A 19,596-nucleotide genomic window follows, 5' to 3' on the forward strand; every position below is an offset into this window, starting at 1 on the left:
TGCAAAAGACTATGTCTCCCACACTTGTACCTGGTCAAGAATTTTTCCAGGGCCTTGTTTCCCAAACTTTAGCTGCCTGTCACCTGGAGGGCTTGGTTAAACCACAGATTACTGGGCTCCACCCCACAGTGTTTGATTCTGTGTCTGTTGGGGCCCTCTATGGTGCTAGGGATCTAACCCAGGGCAAGTGCTCTACTACTGAGCTAAATCCCCAACCCAGACTGCTGCATTTCCAACAAGTTCTCAGATGCTGCTGCTGCTGCTGGCCCTGGGACCTCCCTTTCAGAACCATTTCTATAGGGGATAGACTCAGGAGTGGAAGTGCTTGATTAAAAGGTAATGCCAAGTTGTTTTTCTCCATTTATATGAATTTACACTGCCATAAGCAGCGTGAGTTTCCATTGCTTTACATCTTTGTGAGTATGTGATATAGTCAGACTTTTAAACTTTTGTGGAGCTTGTGGGAGTGAGATGGTACCTTGTGGTTTTAATTTGCATTTCTCAGATTACAAATGGGGTTGAGAATCTTTAACATCTGTTGGTCATTCATGTTTCCTCTTTGTGAATACTTGTTCAGGTCTTTGCTCCATATTCTTTTGAATTGACTTTTTCTTAGTGATTTATAAGGATTCTTTATATATTCTGAATATTAATATTTCATCTGTATATGTTATAAGTATAGTGTGGTTTGTCTTTTAACTTTATATGAACTCTCTCTCTCTTTTTTTGTGGGGGGCAGTATTGGGGATTGAACCCCGGGCCTCATGCATGCTAGGAAGGCACTCTACCACTCTGCTACATCTCCAGCCCTTTTTATCTTGAGACAGGATCTCTCAGGATGCTCAGACTGGCACCAAACTTGTGATCATCCTCCTTGCCTCCCTGGTAGCTAGATATCAGGTGTGCACTACTGCGCCTGACATGATATCTCTTGATAGCTAGAATTTCTTTTAATGTAGTCTTTTCTTCTATGATTTGCACCTTTTATGTCTTGTTGAATAAATTCTTCCTTCCTTAACTGTGGTCCTAAAGATATTTATCTATATTTTCTTGTATAAGTTTTGCCTTTCACGTTTAAGTCTTTAATAAGACCTGGAAATGACTCTTATGTCACCTTAGTGTTTTTGTTGGTGAAACACCTTTATTTCAGTAGGTTTTATCTGAATTATTTATGATGAGCTGTACATAGAGCCTATTATATACACTGCATTAATGTTTCATACTGAATGAAGGTGCCCTCTTTGGGAAAGAGTTTTGATCATATTTAAAACCCTTTTGAGATTTTTTTCAAATTTTAGACATAATAATGATATTGTGGTTTTGTGAGCTTTTTTTTTTTTTTTTAATCTTTATTAAAGTTCCTTTCTTTTTTAGAAATACATGCTGAGAGCCAGCCATGGTAGCACACACCTGTAATCCCAGGGATTCAGGAGGCTGAAGCAGGAGGATTGTAAATTCGAAGCCAGCCCGGGCAACTTAGCAAGACCCTGTCTCAAAAAAATAAAAAAGAGCTGGGAATGTGGCACAGTGGTTAAGCACCCCTGGGTTCAATCCCCAGTATCAAAAAAGGAAGGAAAAGAATGCCGAGATATCTGGGATTTGCTTCAAAATAATATGAGGGTGAGGGGAAGTGGTTGGAGAAAAGTTGAAACCAGACCGGCGCTGAATTGATAACTGTGATAGCAGAGTAATAGGTTCATTTTATCATTCTACTTTTGTACATGTTAAAATATTCTCATATAAAAATTGTAACATTTCCAAGGACTGTTTTCGGGGTTGCTTCTGAGTACAGTACCTTTTCTTCGGTTTTATTGGCCATGTGTATTTCTTTCAGAGCCAACTTAGTCTCCATCTACTTTTAAGAATCCGGGCAGAGTGGTCCAGCAGGAAGGGGTAGAGGGACTGAGGGAAGGAGTGGGTATCAGAACCTTGTTGTTGTTGTAGCCAGATGTAACCTAGAGGACAGAGGGGCCTCAGCATGGATCCTGGGCTTTTCCTAGCTTAGCAGCATCCAAGGACAAAGGGTCAGAGATGGTAGCAGCCGGAATGCAGATGGTTCTACAGTAATAGTGATTTTGTTGTCTAGGATGCAAATACCAGAGTTGGCACTTTTCTCCAATATGGTATCAGCTCGCCAGTTTCTGTGGAGTCCCAGCCAGCTCTATGGGAGCATCCCTCCTTCTTTTCATTTTTAATTTTCTTGGAATAGTTAATATATTTCAATAGTTCAAAATTCAAAAAGGTCAAATGTCCCCCTATCTCCTAGTTTTCCAGTTCCCTGCCAGGGCACATAGACTCTAGGACACACATATTTTCCCTACCTTTTACACAAATGGTCATGCACTGTTTGCTCAGCTTCATTTTCTCACTCAACAGCATCTCTTGAGATCATGTATGAGTTGACTGATGTATGAGTCCACAGACAGCTTTCTTGTTCTTTTTATTTTATTTTTATTTTCATGGTGCTGTGGGGATAGAGCCCAGGGCCTTGCATGTGTCCTAGGCAAGTGTTCATTGCTGTTTTTTTTTTTTTTTTTTTTTTTTTCTTTTTTAAACCTCTGAGTCACTCCAGCTCTTCGTCCGTTTTTTTTTTTTTTTTTTAATATTTATTTTTTCGTTTTAGGTGGACATAATAATTTTATTTTATTTTTATGTGGTGCTGAGAATCGAACCCAGTGCCTCACGCATGCTAGGCGAATGCACTACCACTTGAGCCACATCCCCAGCCCAGTCCTTTTTTTAAAAAATAGCTGCACAGTGTTCCATACAGGGCACTATCCCATATTCCATTTCACTTCTCATTGGTAGATATTTATTTTTCCCAGTCTTTTATAATTTTAATAGTGATACTCAGTGCATAGCTCTCTCTATTTGTCGTTTGACCCATGTGCAAATACAGTATAGCTGTGGGACATAGATCATTGGAAGTGGAATTGCTGAGTCAAAAGGTGATTTTAGCAGGTATTGCCAGCCCACACGTGTGTCAGTGGCACCATTTTATAGGAGCATGGTCTTCTCTGAACACCCTCAGAGTAGTTTGGTACCTTGTGTTTGTTGAACATGTTCTAGTACCAAACCCTGGATACAAAATATACTTTCATGTATCATTTGAAATTGTCGCTTTGTGCCCGGTACAGGCACATTATCTAGTAATCCTTGCAGCCATCCAACAAGGAAGGTTTTTAGATGAGAAAACACTGAAGATCATCAGAAGGGTTAAATGGTGTACAGTGGTCACTGGCCCAGCTAGTAAGCAGAAAGCCAGGATTAAACCCAAGTTAATCCTCTAACACCTTAAGGAACATTCCTGAATGCCTCTCAGGAGGAATAGCTCATGGTTTTTGGGTCTAATGCAGATAAGTATGAATGGCCAGGAAACTATGGAATCCCCAGGAGGAACCCACATATGTCACATCTGAGGCCTGTTGTCTGGGCTCAGCTGCCAGCCTTCCTCCCCCAGAAAGTTTCCAAATCTCATTAGGGTTCTGTTGAGGATTTTCTCCACTCAGAGCCCTAGTTACTGCTGGGAGCCTTAAGTCATCTTTTGGCCATCAGAGGAGTCTTTAGAGATGGCCCAGCTCTGATCACAAATGACAGTTGCTGCCATTTATTGAATGCCTACCATGTGCAGAGTACTTCAAGGTCCATTGTGTAGTGTTTCTAATCCTGTCACAATGACCCTGCCTGGGAAACATGTTATTGTCCAGATTAGAAAGCCCAAAACAAGTTAAAGAATAGTCCTAAGGTCAAAGGACAATCCAAATCCAATCTGAAGCCCTGGTTGCTCACTAGCTCTCCCTCCCTCACTTGCTGTGACGTTCCTTGCCCTTCTCTGTCTCTTGTTCTCTTCTTTGTTGTTTGATGCTCCTTCTGGAGGGCATGCTTGCCTTCTCTGCCACAGACTTGACCCTTTTAGTGAGACCTGCAGCTTCCATTTACCTTTCTGTCCTTCCTCCAGCCCCAGTGCTCATCAAAGAGTGATGCCTGAGGATTGGAGGGTGATCTTCTGATGGCCCCCACTGATACCAACTCAGCAAGTACACATTTCCAAGTTGTGTGATGGGTGCTCACTGAACTCCTGTCACGTGCTTTAGACCTATAATAATATATAGGCCCAGTTCATGGCAGCTTAGTTTATGAGACTGGAAAAGACCACAATGGTTAGAGAAGTTCAAAGGACTCCTTGAGTCTCTGGTCTATATATTATTATACTAGGAGATACATGGGGTCTTCCTCCTCCCCTGGAGGGAACTGAGGTCTTCTGTGCCGTCCCTGCTCCACCTACATTTCTACAGTGAGGAGGACACTGGCTCCAATATCAACATATCTGAGTTTGAACCCCCATCTCCTCCATTTTGTGTTTGCAGGATCTTGAGCAAGTGAATTCACATCACCTTTGTGAACTTCTTCCTCATCTGAAAAATATGAATTTTAAACACATAAAGGCCTGGCACATCCAAGATATTCAATAAATAGCAGTGTTCTTTTTATTGACATCAGAAGGAGACTAGGGACCCATAGTCTATTCCAGTTTCTGTTACAGCTCTTGGAGCCTGTTATTCTCAAGGACTGGTGTGTGTGTGTGCATGTACCAGCAACACAGGGGAGGAGCAGGCCCTTTAGGAGGCCAGGGATATGCTAATGGGTGGACAGTGGAAGGGAAGCAAATGGTGCCAACAGCTTCCTACCTTGTTCTTTCCAGTGCACTTTGGGGTCTTTGGTTTATATATGAAGAAAGTGAGGTGAATGAAGTGACTTGCCTAGGGTAAGATAGTGAGTTAATTAATAGCAGTGCTGGGGGCTGGGGGTGTAGCTCAGGCAGAGCACTTGCTGAGCATGCAGGAGGCCCCAGATTCCACCCCCAACACTGTAAAAGTGGGCTGGGAGAATGCTAGGATTAAAACAGTCTCTGTCTCCTGACAGCATTCCTTTTCCTTATACTCTTTTGCTCCCTTATGAGGACAAAAGAGGACCAGGGATAAGATCATAGGCCTTTGAAGCTGAAGAGAAGACTTTAGACATCCTGTGGTCAATCCTCCATTCTTGTCATGTAAAACAGTGAGGCCCATAGGTGCTTAACTGAGATGACCTTAGCCTCCTAGAGGCACAACAGAGCCGGAGAGATCCAGTGTCTCCTGACTGTAAGGCCTGGGTTCTGTTCTGAATACCATGCAGCCTTTCAAAATGTTTTATTGATTTATTTATTTTTCGTGTGTGTGTGTGTGTGAAAAACTAAGCCCTTATTCCAAACGTCAGTGGTTTAATAAGAGCAACTAACGATTCAGTTTGGGAAGTTTTTTTTCCAAACCAGTCAATTAATTTCTCTCTTTTCTTTTTAACTGGGGATTGAACCTGAAGGTGTTATACCATTGAGCCAGCCCCTTTTTAAGTTTTTTTTAATTTGAGATAGTGTCTTGCTAAGTTGCTGAGGCTGGCCTGAAATTTGTGATCCTCCTGCCTCAACCTCCCTTAACCTCCCAAAAGAAGCAGGTGTTACCATACCTCTTCTTTTTCTTTTTCTTTTTTTTTTTTTTTTTTTTTTTTTTTTTGGTGGTGGTGGTACTAGGCATTAAACCTAGGGCACATGCATGCTAGTCAGGCACTCTGCCACTTAGCCACATGTCCCTCCCTCCCTCATCCTTAATAAGAATAGTATACTGGAAGAAGAAGAAAAACACTTCGGTGGAGGGCCTTGGTAGAAGGAAGATTATAGTCTGAAATCCAGGGAGGTTTCCAGAGCCAGGAAATGCTTGGGAGACCAATCCTGGGTCCTGTCCCAGCCAGCTCATCACCATGTTCCCTGCTCACAACAGTCCTGCATGACGGAGGGAGCCAGCTGCATCTAGAGAATACCAACGGCAATCCCTGGTATTTTTCTTTCATGCAACCAACCATGGAGATGTAGGTCAGGCGTTGCTGGCCTGTCGGTTACAGCAGCTCTAGCTTCACCCCCTGCACCTGCAGCCATATTCACACAGTCCCAGGGGATGGGCCTCTCTAAACAGGGATGGAATCTCCAAGGGTCCATGTGGGCGGAGCTGGCTGGACCTGGGGAGAGTATGAAAAAGAACATCTGGAAGGTGGGGACCAACAGGGTGGCTGTGCCCTGGTAGGACTGGTAACTGGATTGGTGGTGCTTCTGCTCAGCTTAGTCATCATCACTGACAAAAGAGACTGGGGAAGCCCAGTCCTCCCCCTGGGCTCAGCTGGGTCTCTAGACCTGCACCTGAACCCCCATGCCTGGCTGGTGTTTACGGGATTGAAGCTGCTGTCCTTTGGGACCAAGCCTGTTTTCATTTCTGCTCTCAGCTGTCTGGTCTCTGCGGACCTCACCTACAGGTTCATGCGTGCCCGTCCCCCACGATGCAGCCCCACGAGGCCCCTCCAGCCTGCCACACTCCTCTTTGGCCTTTGTTCTCTTCAGCAGTTCTACTAGCTTTGTCCTTGGCATAAGAGAGGGCTTCCTGGACCCTGAGCAGGCTCTATTGGTCCAACCAAGCCACACCTTCCCCGAGACTCAGTCTCTTTGTGCTGTGGTTCCAAGGTATGGGACAGTTCACCTGTGTGGCCACTTCAAACTTTGGCTGGCTCACTGTCCTGAACTTTCTCCTGCCCGGGGCCTCACATAGCTCCTCTTTAAAAGTTGGAGCAAGATCAGGATGTGTTCTGTTGATCTTTGTATACTTACAAATGGACAGTTTTTATTTTACTAGTCAATGTATCTTATGGTGATTTCTATCTATGGCAAATGATACTGTTTTCTATATATGGTAGTAGTAAATTGCCTTTTTGTGACATTTATTCACTTACCAAATAGTTACTGAGCATCTACTGTATGCCAAGCTCCATTTTAGCTATTTACCCGCCTTCGTGCTAGACGCTTTGGTGTCTGTCTTAAAAGGTGATTAGGAAAGGCCCTGAGGAGGGGGAATATGAGCAGAGCTGTGTCATAAAGCCTGAAGGAGTACACTTTGAAACAGTCTGTGGAAAAAACATTCCAGACACAGGGAAAAGTACAGAGGCCCCAGGGTGAAAAAGGTATGCTTGGCCATGTTTGAGAAGGAGCAGAGAGAGTATGGCTGGAACAGAGCAGGAGAGGAAGCCGCGGAAAATGAAGGTTTGTGTGCGTCATGCTAGGACTCCGTGGTTCTTTTCTTGAGTGAGATGGTTGGGCAGGTAGTAGAGGGTTCTGAGCAGATGGGAACCCTTCTAGCTGCTGTGTGATGAAGGGACCATGGGGTAGGCAAGAAGTGGGAGTCCAGTAAGGAGGTGCTACAAGACCAGTAGGAAATGACGTTGACTTGATCACATAATAGCAGTGGAGGTGGTGAGAAGTGCTAACGTTCTAGATAGATTTTGAATATAGGTCCACTGCAACTTATGACAGATGAGAGCTGGAGAGGATTTAAGGATTTGCAAAGTTTTGGGAAGGGAGAAAGATGCAGAAAGAACAGGTTTAAGTGCATCAATTGATAGAAAAATGTTAAGTAGGAGCTGGAGTTGTGGCTCAGTGGCAAAGCACTTGCCTAGCATGTGTGAGGCACTGGATTCGATCCTGAGCACCACATAAAAATAAACAAATAAAATAAAGGCATGCTGTCCATCTACAACTACAAAAATAATTCTAAAACAAAGAAAAATGTTAAGTGAATAATAACAGGTAATAAATAAATAGATAAGGCAAAAACAGGAATGGCTGAAATTATGGATGGAGTGGACCAGATGGGTCTGTGCTTCCTCCAGCACTAAAATTCTGCTTTAGTGAATTCAGACCTCTGTTCATGCGGAATGGGAACTTGAACCTTAGCCTAGAACGTGATTGATACTGAAGGAGTGACAAGAGGGGAGGCCCTTGGACCCAGGCTCACTTATTAATTTGGAAGGACTTGGGAAGTTCTTTTATACACCCTGACCTCCTGCCATCACCTCATTCAATCGGTCACTCTGTCTGTCATCTAGCACTTTCTGCCTCCTGGGCCTACACAGCCCTGCTGTCCCTTCTACTAACAAAGCAAGCTACCTATTCCCACCTGAGCCTGTCTACTTTGTGGCCCTGTGTGTACCTGGTAGTCAGGGCATGTGTGTGGTGAAAGTGAGTCAAGCCTGTATTCCCAGCAGCTTGGGAGGCTGATATGGGAGGATCACGAGTTCAAAGCCAGCCTCAGCAAAGGCAAGGCACTAAGCAACTCAGAGAGACCCTGTCTCTAAATAAAATACAAAATAGGGCGGGGGATGTGGCTCAGTGGTCCAGGGCCCCTGAGTTCAATCCATGATACCAAAAAAAAAAAGGAAAGAAAGTGGGGCAGCCACAGCCTAAGCAGACCCCTGCTCCCCTGCTGTCCCTTTGCCTCACTGTCCATCCAACCCCCTCCTTCGTCCTCCCCTTGCCATCCACCTTTCCTGGCCTGATGAGCAAATACTTTTTGCCTCCATGAGAGCAGAAGAAATAGTTTTGCCTCTTTCTTCTTCTAGGCCTCCATATTTATCAAACTGGAGAAAAATCCTTGAGTAACTCTTTGCCTGCCTTTTGTAGATAGAACACAGAAGACAACTCCCACAGTCTGAATCCAGTTCATCAGTAGACGCTTTCAGCTCCCTTCAGTAATCCTAGTAGTATAGGAGGCTGAGGCAGGAGGATCACAAGTTTGAGGTCAGCCTGGACAACTTAGCAAGACCCTGTTTCAAAAACAGATAAATGAATAGGGAGCTGGGCATGGTGGTACATATCTATATAATCCTATATAATCCCAGCAATTTGGGAGACTGAGGCAGGAGGATCACAAGTTTGAAGCCAGCCCAGGCAACTTAATTGAGATCATGTTTCAAAGTTAAAAAAAAAAAAAAAAAAAAAGTTTTTTTAAAGACTGGGGATGTAGTTCAGTGGTAGGAGTATCCCTGGGGTCAATCCCCAGTAGAGCACCACCAAAAAAGAAAGAAAGAAAAAATCCTTTCAGCTCTATTAAATTCTGAATCTACTTCACTTCAGATTCTCTGGCACCATCGGGGTGAGCCACCATCCTGTTTTTCCTGGGTGGCTATATCAGCTTCTTACCAGACCTCTTGTCTCTGCCTTCCCAGCAGCCACAGGAACCTGTTAAACCAAAGTTAGTCATGTTCTTCTGCTTAGAACCCTGCAGCCATTCCACAAGTCCAAGGTCGTAAGTGGCCTTGTAGGCACCGTCTGGCAGTGTCTCCAGACCTTACTGTGCATCTCTTCCTTCACCGCCTTCTACCACACTGGCCTCTTTCCTGTGTCTTCGAGCACCTCAGGCATGTTCCTGCCTGGGGGACTTTGCACTTTTTATTTCTACTCCCTTTTCTCAGAATTCTTGCAGCGCCTGATACCTCACTTCATTCAGGTGTCTGAATAAAGCCTCCTCAAGAAGTTGCCTCCTAGCAGGCACGATGGTGCATGCCTGTAATCCCAGGGACTTGAGAGGTTGAGGCAGGAAGATTGCAAGTTCAAGGCCAGCCTCAGCAATTTGATGAGTCTGTCTCAAAATAAAAAGGATGGCAAAGTGCCCCTGGGTTCAACCCCCAGTACCACAAAAATAAAAAAAGTTTTCCTTCATCACAGATTCTAAGCCTCTTTCATATTTCTCTCTGCCTCTTCTCACATTTATTCTTTTAACACTGTGACCATCTGACACATTTGTTTATTACTGCCTGCCTCCTCTCATAGATTATAAACTCATAGAGGTAGGGTTTTCATCTGATTTAATTACTACTCTATCCCCAGCACTTAGCCCAGTGCCTGGCACTTAGTGAGCACTTGATAAAGACCCATTGAATGCGTGAGTGTCCAGGGGTGAGGAGGGCAGCTTGTCTCACCTTCCTGCAGCTCCACAGGTTTAGCCCGGCTCATGAAGATGTCCTGTCTTAGAGAACTAACAGTGTCTCCAGTACGACTTGGCATTATGATTTTTTCCCAAGTTATGAGGGGCCGTCTTTGCAGGCACTGGCTGAGCACAGAGGAGCCTGCATTCAGCATTCCTTTGCTTTCTCCCCAGGAGGCACCTAGGAATCCAGGGGGCATGAGCTCCCCTATCCTCAGTCATCTCCAATTTCCAGGGTCCAAGAGCAGCAGATCTCAGTAAAAATTGAATGGGAAAAAGAGTGACAAAAGGAAGAACGTCGTGATTCTCTCCACCGGTCCCACTGCACTGGCAGTTTAATGTGCTGCGGAGCTTCACACATCCTCACCAGTAACCTGTGACCTCAGCCTCATCACACCTCTGAGTCTTAGTTTCCTTGTTGGTAAAATGGAGACAACACCTACTTAGAAGATTTTGAGAAATCAAGCAGTAAATATTAGCCCAGCAAATATTAGCTGTTATTTTTTTGTTTATAGTTACAAAAAGCAGAGGTCCTATGAGAAGCATATTTTGGTTTTAGTACTGTGGATTGATCCCAGGGATGCTTTACCACTGAGTGCTTTCCCTAGCTTTTATATTTTTTATTTTTTAATTTTTTTATTTAGAAACAGAGTCTCACTAAATTGCTAAGGCTAGCCTGAAACTGTAATCCTCCTGCCTCAACCTCCTGAATTGCTGGGATTATGAGTGAATGCCACCGCACCCATCTGAGTCACTCATTTTTGGCTGTAAAAAAAAGAAGAGCTAACATTTATCAAGTGCTTACTATGGACCATTTAATTCTGCCAAGGCTGTGAAATAGATTCAGCTGTTCTCATTTTAGCCAAACACTGGGCTCAGAGAGTAAAGGGTCTGGCCCCTGGTCCAGCAGCCCAGACCTCCCAGAACTGGGTTTGGAAGCCACTCTGCTGACCCCAGGGATCAGGAGGCCTGAGGCCAGGCTCTGTGCTGATCCTCTGTGAGACCTTGCAGGGTGTCTCTTTACCTCATCTGGGTCTCGGTGTCCCGTTTGCTCAGGAAGGGGGTTAAACCGCAGATCACACATTCCATGTTCCATGTTCCACTTCAGGTGGGACAGTGAGTTGCTTCTGGGTCTCTGGTGGTGGTGGCAGCATTCTTCTTCAGTTTACCAGTACTCTGGGCATTGCCTATAACCAGCACACCTCTGAATGTCCCTTCTCTCAGTGACAGCAGAGTACCCAGCCCCGCGGGCATCAGCTCAGGCATCTTGCAAGCCCGCACCTTGAGGGGGGGATTGCAGAGTGAGGCAGAGATGAAAAGGGAAGAAGACTAAAGGAGCTGGAATGTGGGAAATGCAGCCCTGCAGGAGCCCGCAGCGCTGAGTTTTTGGTTACTTGGAGAGTGTATGTGCACATTCGCATGTGGTGGGGGGAGGAGAGCAGGAGGGAAGAGTGTTGCAGGGATTTGCACCCATCCCCAAATCCTCCAGAGCTCTTGCCCTCTGTGGAATTCCAAACATTTCCTATCAGATAAAGGTGGCTGAAAATACCCAGGACTTGTCTGGACTAGTTTGAAGTAGTGCTGGGGTGATGAGGTTGAGGCCACCAGGGCTGGCCCAGCAAGGCTGACCACTCAAAGGAGCTTGCCCTGACCACTCAAAGGGATGTGCCCGCTGCCCTCTTCCCCTGGATTCCTCAAGCCTGAGGGTGAGACTCAACAGGCTTGTAGGTGAAGAAGGATCAGAGCTTCCTGTGGCATGTCCTTCTGCTCTTGAGTGTTGCTTCTTACTGTAGACACTAGTTACTGGATCTTTTGGACACCCTTGAGACAGCCAGCCGGGCAGTGGGCAGTTGCTCATCTGTCCGTGAGAGAGTTCCTTTCATCTTCCTCCTCATGCCACAGCCCAGCAGGGTCCCTGCGAGGTACTGTCCTCCCAGACAGGGAATGGATTCTCCCCAAGCAAACTAGTGAGAGAGCTGGAACACAAAACCTCCTCCACTGACCATCTGCCAGTGCTCGTCCTCCACCACGTCCATCATTAAGTGGCTCCAGAAGAAGGGGCGGGCACACCCTTGGGTGGCAAGGAAGGAGAAGCTGCTTTGGACCACAGAGCCCAAGGAGCTAGGTGCAGTGGTGCACACCTGTAATCCAGTACCCTAGAGGCTGAGGCAGGAGTTAGACCCTGTCTCAAAATAAAAAGGGATAGGGGTGTAGCTCAGTGGTGGATTACTTGCCTAGCTTGCACAAGGTCCTGGGTTTGATCCCCTGTAACACAAAAGAAAAAGGGGGGAAAAAGATCTCAGAAGGAAGCAGAAATTTAGGGAGAAGGTTGGCCCTAGTCTTTATATGTTGCTACCCCAATCCATCCTGCCTGTGGCCTTAGCACAATGCTTTTTTAGAACTTTCCAATAAACTTCCTGACCTCCTTGAAGAAGTGACCTATGGGTTGAAACCTGAGAGATACATGCCTAGGAGGTTGGCCGAGGAACTGGTGTGGGCAAAGTTCCTGGGATTGAGCAGACCATAATCTTGTGAGGAAGCCAAGGACACCCTGAGGCCCTTCAGGCTGTGGAGAAGTCTTAGGACTCAAGCTGAGCCTGGCCTAATAGTGGAACCGTCATCGCTGGCATTGACATGATCTGTTGTGCCATGCGTAGCTCCAAGAGTTCCACACGTGTTACCATTGACTCCTCAACAGGGTTCTTTTGAAGTTCATTTTTTTATCTCATTTTTCAGGTGAGGTCCAAGGCCAAACATCTTGCGAGAGTTACTGGTTACCTGGCCACTTGGCACTCTGGCAGCTCACTTGGTGGGAGGAGGAGTTAATTAGCCCTGGTCCAGATCACACCTCCATTTCACAAAAGAGGAAACTGATACTCCTCGAGCGCCACAGAGCCTGGACCAGGGCCCCTAGCAAGGCTGGCAAAGCCGTTTCTGCCTGCCTGTGTTGCTTTCTTGGGCAACTCTTGGGAAAGAATTGCAGATGAGTAGCAAAGAGACCAGAACAGAGGCCCGTGGGCAGCGGTGGGGCGGGGGTTCAGCTCACTAAGAGGGAACAGCTGTCTGGTTTTGAGGAGCACTCCAAAAGCAAAATGTTCCACCTAAAGGGAGTGAGCTTCCCATCGCCAGCGTATTGAACTGCCAAGGGCGGGGTCCACCTGGAGTGAAACAGACCTGGCTGTGTGATCTGAGCACCATCTTTCTGTGGGCTCCTCTCTGTGAAGTGAGGTATTAGGGAGGACATCTTGTGAAAGGCTTGTTTGTTGGGCAGGTGTGTTGGAAGGTCACTCTTGAGTCTGACTCTTTCAAGGATGTGCGTTGGCCTTCAACCTGAGTACTAGAAGAGCAGAGGACTATGGCCATCACTTGTGAAAGGATATGGAATTCCCAGGGATGAAATGAGGCTCAGGAGGCACATGTGTCGGCCACCAGGAGCCGTGGAGGGCTTGGGCTCCACCATTGATGACCGCTGTGACCTTGGGAGTGACTTTACCTCTCTACTGTGCCTTATCTGTACTGTAGAGAGTAAGACAGCAGTCGCCCATGGTCATTGCATTGTGTGAGTTATTATGCACAAAGCACTTGCTTAGTAAAATCCAGCTGTTGTGTCACTGTCACTCCCAGGGCACGAGGTCGTGAACCCCATTGAGCATCTACCCCAATAAAAGCCTGTCTGAATGGTCTCCCGGCCTGGTTCTGAGCCGCGGAGGTGGAGGGCCCATGCTCACTCGCTCACGCAGCGGCCTGATAGTTCTCTTGATTCCCCAGCGGGTGTTATCTCCTCCCCGCACAACCACTTCCTTTTCTGAGAAATGAGCACATCTGTCAGGCTCATGGCTTCTTAGAACTAATGGTGGGGGAGGAGGCGGGGGAAGAGAGTCTGGCAGCTGAGGGGCAGAATGGAGGAAGATTAATACAAAGTGTGCTGTGAGGTGCCTCCAGAGTCCCCAAGGCCCAAAGGCTCAGGCCTCTCAGGACACTCCCTTGAGCCAGGAACACCAAGGTCTCTGTGCTTCCCTGGGTGGCTTTTACCAGCTGGTCATACCACTATCACCTTGTGATTTCAGGGCAAGAGAAACCAGGCTTCAGAAGTCCAAGGGCTGGCCATGGTGCCCACAGCGGGACTAGCTGGGCCGAGGTATTTCGCCCTGCACTCAGCACCGTCGCAGCCTCTCCCTGAACCCCCTCTCCAGGTTCTCCCATGCAGACTACGTTCCCCAGGGTAGAGGAGAGAGGCTTATTCCTCTCACATCATAGAGGCCAACAGCTCCCCGAGGAAAGCCAAGGGAAGTGGATTCCAACCACAAACCTCACCTCTTCCGAGTCTCCGCCTGCAGCGCCCTGCCAGGAGAGCGATAAGGCTCTCAGTCTGACCCCCTTCCGTCCTCTCTCAGGGATCTCCTAACAAGGCCTGTTTGTCTACTCAGCAGGCATTTATCAGCTTCTCCCTCAAGGAAACTGAGACCAGGCACAGAAAGTGACTCTGCAAGTGACTCATGGCTTACCCGTGCAGGGCTATGAGAGGCCAGGCAAGGTATAGTCCTGATGTCCCTGGCACTTTCCCTGGCTGCTAAGAGCCCCTTCCTCTTCTCCACCTACCTCTTTCCTGAAATAACCAAGCAGGAAGGAAGCGGTGGGCCCAAGGTCTCCAGAGTCCCTCAAGAGGAAGGAAGAACCCGTCTGGCACAAGAACTTGTTCCCCACTGAAGCCAGAAAGGAAGGGTTTCACTTTCCCTCCTGGTTTTCGTCACATCCTTTCCCTCTACCCAGTTCCTCTCAGCTGGCTGGGCCAGAGCATGTCATTCAGCTGGTAGCCTCGGGCCACTTTACCCACCTAGGGGGACCCAGAGGCATAGCCCTGGCCCAGAATATGGGGTTTACTGCCCAACATACAACATGGCCATCACTTGTGAAGGGCTTAAAACTGGCTTCTTTCTTCATGTAACTGCTTTGGCCAAGTATCTTTGAGCCTCGGTTGACCTAAGCTCAGAATAAGGACCTCCTTCCCTCACAGAAGTATGCACCAGCCCATGGTAGAGACTGGAGAAGATTGCGCTGCCCTTTTGAAACCGAGCAAGCACTGCATCAAAGCTGGCAGCAAGGTGATTAGCCAGGTGACCAGCTCCCATTGTGACCTTGAGCAGTCAAGATCATCAGCTGCGTGGAGTTAACAGTGAAACCCATGGGCAGCTTGTAGAGATGGCTGATGAACATGCACTAAGGGCCGAGAAAGAAGAATGCCCATGGGGCTCTGTGCTCAAGAAATGTCAGCAGCTGCTGCTGCTGCAGAGATTGGGTTTTCTGTGGGCAGACAACAGGGACTGAGGTGGCAAGATGGGACATCAGAATGAGTAGGAGAACAGAAGTAGGACAAATCCCAGTTCTGACTCTACCTAAGATAGGAGGCCTGAGTAAACTCTGGAGCCTCGGTTTTCCCCTTTGGAAATATGGTTCTTGAGAAATGTGCAAGGATTAAAAAAAAAGGCATTCATTTATTCAGCTACTGTAGGCTCATTTAGAATGTGGCTGCTGTGTCCCAGCTGTGGTGCCACATTCTGGAGATACAGGGGACAAAATACACATGTCTAGTGGGGGAAGCAAGACCAAAAATCACCTGTCAAGTCAGGTCAAATGCTTTAGGTTAGTGCCTGGCAGATGGAGAACATTCCAATGTTCAAAAATATTAGCTTCCATAATAACTGTTATTTTATTCTTGTTTAGTAAGTGAGGACACTGGACCAGAGAGGTGAAATAACCTGTTCAAAGTCAAAATGCGAGGAAGAAGCATTGAGATGTGGGAGGTGAGAGAGAAGGATGACAGAAGACAGATCAGATTCAAGCAGGGACTGCAGGGACCAAACAGCCCCTGGCTGCATGGGTGGTTCCCTGGCACCTAAGCCCCTCCCTCTGGGTGTCATGCCAACCTTTTCACCTGATTCCTTCAGGGTCACAGGTAGCTGCCAAGGGACCTGTATCCTTCTGTCCTCTGCTCTGGGCAGAGATCTAGCTGAAGTCGGTCTGTGCCTGTGTGGGTGGGCAGATGCCAGAACTGGGTAGCCTTGGTCCCGCCTGCCTGGCTCCGAGACTGACAGAGGAGGAGACCAGCAAAGAGACAGGAAGGTTCAAGTAGGGAAGCCCTTCCTCTCCTCCCCTCTGCAGGGCCTTAGTACACGCTGCCTTTGCTGGGATGCTCTCTCTCTCTCACCTAAAACAGTTTTATCCTTCCCTGGCTCCGCCACCGTGTCATTCAGTTCTCAGTTCCAACCTCGCTCATTAGAGAGATCTTCCCTGACCACTCCACCTACCTCAGGTGCTGTCACCTCCCCCAACTAATTTTCTTCAAGACCCCATCATCTCTGAAATTATCTTGGGTTTTTCTTGTGCCCCTTTCTCTGCTTTCCACTAGGACATCATTTCTCCACTTTTTTTTTTTTTTTTTTTTTTTTTGTCTTATCAACCCCACCAACGAGAGTCTCTTTAGACATTTTTGTGCTAATTATCTACCCATGAAATTTTGAATGCCACATCCATACTGTGAATCTCTTTTTTGGAGATGGGGAAGTGGTACTGAGATTGAACCACTGAGCCACATCCCCAGCCCTTTTAATTTTTTGAGACAGGGTCATGCTAATTTGCTGAAGCTAGCCTCAAACTTGTGATCCTCCTGTTACAGTCTCCCTAGTTGCTGGGATTACAGGTATTTGCCACTGTACCTGGCCAAACTATGTATCTATATACCATGGCCCTCTGGCGAGCCACAAATTGTTGTAACATCTAAGAATTTTTCACTCCAGACCATTGGAGCTAATCTCACTGCCATTGAAAATGGATTAGAACATAAACTCGCGGCAGCCATGTTCGCTGCTGCATTTTCAGACAGACTTGAAGCATAGTAGGTGCTCAATAAATATTTGTAGTATGAACAAAAGTCCAGTTACCCTGGGGTCACAAAGGAGATGTTTCTCCCAGAATTGGAGGAGAGGTGAGCAGGGAAGAGGCGACTCTGCAGTGGAGTTCCTGCCAGCTGACTGAGGAAGGGAGGTGGGAGGGTGACCAGTTCCAGGGCACAATATTGGTAAAGGCACAAGGGCATGAAGCTCTCGGGAGTATCTATGTGGCCCCTCCACATGTGTGGTCAGGACTATTAGAGGCTTTGAAGTCAGAGGAAGGACCTTAAAAGTGGTGCTAGCCTGAGCTCTCCTGGGGATCACATCAGGAGAGCTGGCTGTAGGAAGCCATAATGGATAGGTGGATTGACCTTGCAGACTTAAGGGGTTTGCCTGGCTAGGAGTCCGTGACCCTCTTATGAAGGTCATTAACCATCACATGTCACAAATGGCCATGGATCCCCATGGAAGCTGTCAGTTCCAAAGAGAAACTTCTCCCGTTGTGCCGTAATCCAAGCTAAGGATACAGACAGGCCCTCGGGCCGGGGTCTCCTGGAAGCCTCTGTGACCTCAGAGGCCTCCCTGAACCCCAGCCTTACCCCTGCCCACCGTGCCAGGCCTAGCTAAAATCAGTGGGAGCTACCTAGAAGCGGTGGGGCTTATCTCTGCATTCCCAGACCAGGGCTGCTCTGCAGTCCTGTTTATTTATCCAGAGCAGCCACCCACCCACTGAGAAAATGGCTGTGTTTGTTTCCAAGTGTGTCTGTGTGAACCATGGGCTAAATATACCCACACCACCGCCCCTCCAGCCCCCGCCCTGGAACAGCACGCCTCATTTTGCTCGTACTCTGGGAAAGCAGTCCCCAGAATCCACGCCCTTGGAAATCCTACCACCCCTCCCCAGGAGAAGGAGCTCCTGAAATGGGGATTGTCCTGGCCAGGACTGCATGAGTGGGGACTGGAGCCGGTCAGTGCCTTGTTTTCTGTGGCACTGAAATGAGAATGCTCCCTCTACTCTGGACTGACTGTTCCTGGACAGTGGACGCTTTGTGTCCTTGCAGGGATAGGGCCTGTTTACTCCAGCCCAAGCCCCAGAGCTGAAAATTTCCTGTGGCTGCCAGCCTCCTACTTCAGGAAAGTTCCCATCAAGAGAGTCAGGCCCCTCCCATTTTGGAACCAGTGTCCCTGGTTCCTTGTGGGACATTTGGCCCCTTGGGATAAGCAGGGTCTTCTGGCCCTTGCCTCACTCCTGCTGGGTTCCCCCAGACTGGTACTCTCTCACATCGTACAGAAGTTGTGGTGTCTTCATCTGGGCCTAAATAACTTGGGAGAAGAAAAATTTCAACTTCCATAGAGTTTTCTCATCTGCTAAAACCTATAGAGGCAGGTCAGGATGGAGAAGAAGACAGGGAGGCCTGGGCAGCCACTGCCCCTCCCCAGATCCTGGGCTCCACCTCAACCCCGCTTCCAGAGTCAGACGACTGACAGGACAAGTCTCCAACCCCTGACATAAGAAAAATGTCCTACTGTAGCTGCACTCCCTTTGATTTGCCTTTTTGTTTGAGGGATGCTGAGGAGGGAACCCAGGCCCTTAGGCGTGCTAGGCAAGCGCTCTCCCACTGAGCTACACCCCAGCCCGGGCACCCACCGTGTAACTGGGCAGCCCTACAGCCCAATTCCAGCTCTGTTGTTAACTCTCTGTTCCCTCCTGAAGTCTCACTCATGTCACTGTGATAGGGAGCTCACCTCTCTCTAAGGACTCTGATGATGGTGAAATGTAGTAACAATGCCTGGTACTTAGTAGACAAGTGACACGTTTGTTCTACTCATGAACAGTCACGCGCTGCTTAACAACAGGGAGACAGCCTGAGCAAACGTGTTAGACATGTCATTGTTGTGAACATCGTAAAGTGTTCTTAGCAAACCTAGGTGGTTGCACAAGAGGAGGCAACGCAATCGAGGGAGGGGCGCAGTAAACAGGAGCTGTCTGAGGCTGCTGCTGGCCTGACGGGACTGACAGCTGTGCAGTAACCGTGGTCTTTATAAGTAGGAGGACACCTTAAGATAATGATAGTAAGGGTTGTGTAATAAATACACAAGCCAGTGACAGCCGTGTATTGTCACTATCAAGTCTTATGTACTGTATGAAATTGTGCTTACTATACTCCTCTTGTGACTGTGAGCTCAGTGGGTTTGTGTGCATCAGCACCCCACAGACACATGAGGACACCTCGTGCCCTGGAATGGCAAGAACTCTGACCCCAGTCGGCCAGGCGAGAGGAAGTTTTCAGCTCACTGTAATGTTATGGGCCTACCATCGTTCATGTGTCATTGACCAAAACGTCACTATGCAGCGCATGATCTTTATCGAGCCCCAGCTCTGTGCCAGACACTGTTCTGAGCACTGGATGTACAGGAACAAGACAGGATGTCTGCCCTCATCAGGACACATCTAGTAGAGACAGGCTAGTATAGGAGTGCTCACCCTGCTTGTACAAGTAATAGAACTTTTCTCCTAAAAAAAAGATCCAGTACTGAGATGGGTTGCCACAGAACAAAGTCTGCCGACTGGCTATGAGACTTGCTGAGGGAAAAAATAAAGCAAGGTTGGGAGTAGGCAGAGAGAGATGGAGTGGATGCTGTTTAGACAAGGTGGCCAGGAGAATCGGCAGAGGGGCCAGTGTGCCTGGGGTTAAAAGGGACAGGGCGTAGAGGACAGAGGGCTCGCTAGGCCTTGCCAGCTGGGGTAAGCAGTGAGGACTTTATTCTAGGTGTGAAGAAGCCTTGAACGTGGCAATCTCTGAGGGACCGAGTGGAGTGGTCAGGTGGAGGGGCCTTGCCCACCTGCTTGCTTCCCCAGGGTCCTCTTGTCC

General features: G+C 47.7%; 1 protein-coding gene and 1 long non-coding RNA gene across 9 annotated transcripts in view; one reads left to right on the plus strand and one right to left on the minus strand.

The window, feature by feature from the left end:
- Positions 1–19,596, plus strand: part of Bcl2l1 (BCL2 like 1) — a 65,585-nt gene that overhangs the window by 30,483 nt on the left and 15,506 nt on the right. The gene's annotated exons all lie outside the window — the stretch shown is intronic.
- Positions 1,681–14,568, minus strand: LOC125619018. The gene is made up of 2 exons (XR_007350481.1): positions 14,436–14,568; positions 1,681–12,101 (listed from the first exon to the last, which is right to left on the minus strand). It is a non-coding gene; the product is annotated as an uncharacterized LOC125619018 (long non-coding RNA).

The sequence above is a fragment of the Marmota marmota genome, unplaced genomic scaffold (genome assembly GCF_001458135.2).
Source record: "Marmota marmota marmota unplaced genomic scaffold, marMar, whole genome shotgun sequence".
NCBI lineage: Eukaryota > Metazoa > Chordata > Mammalia > Rodentia > Sciuridae > Marmota > Marmota marmota.